Source organism: Formica exsecta, unplaced genomic scaffold, assembly GCF_003651465.1.
Source record: "Formica exsecta isolate Colony F162 unplaced genomic scaffold, ASM365146v1 scaffold783, whole genome shotgun sequence".
Classification (NCBI taxonomy): domain Eukaryota; kingdom Metazoa; phylum Arthropoda; class Insecta; order Hymenoptera; family Formicidae; genus Formica; species Formica exsecta.
Window position 1 is genome coordinate 34,830 of NW_021853552.1, and position 450 is coordinate 35,279.

Sequence of the window (450 nt, forward strand, 5' to 3'; positions counted from 1 at the left end):
TACTATTGGGTTTTTGCGAAGATTATAAGCGAGTTGTGATTAACGCTCGTCACGAATTAATTCTGATACGTTCGCGCAACGACAACAATTGCATATTTGGACATGCTTCGGCTGAAACTGATATCGAATTATTTAAGATACAATGGCGTATGCCTCATGTAATATTGAGCGAGGTCAATAAACTATCCTTGCTACGCGCGTTGGAAAGCGGGCGATACTTGAATATGAGTTTTCGCTCTTGGGATCTATACGAATTTCCTCTATTGCATAATACGACTAAGCATTCGTGGACTGTGAAAGCCGCCTCTCAGCTGGAGAAGCCGCGATACGTGATCTTTGCGCTGCAGACTGGCAGAAAAAATGCTGTGTCAAAAGATATTACTACATTCGACGACTGCAAATTGACCAACGTTAAACTCTATCTAAACTCGGAATTTTATCCCTACGATG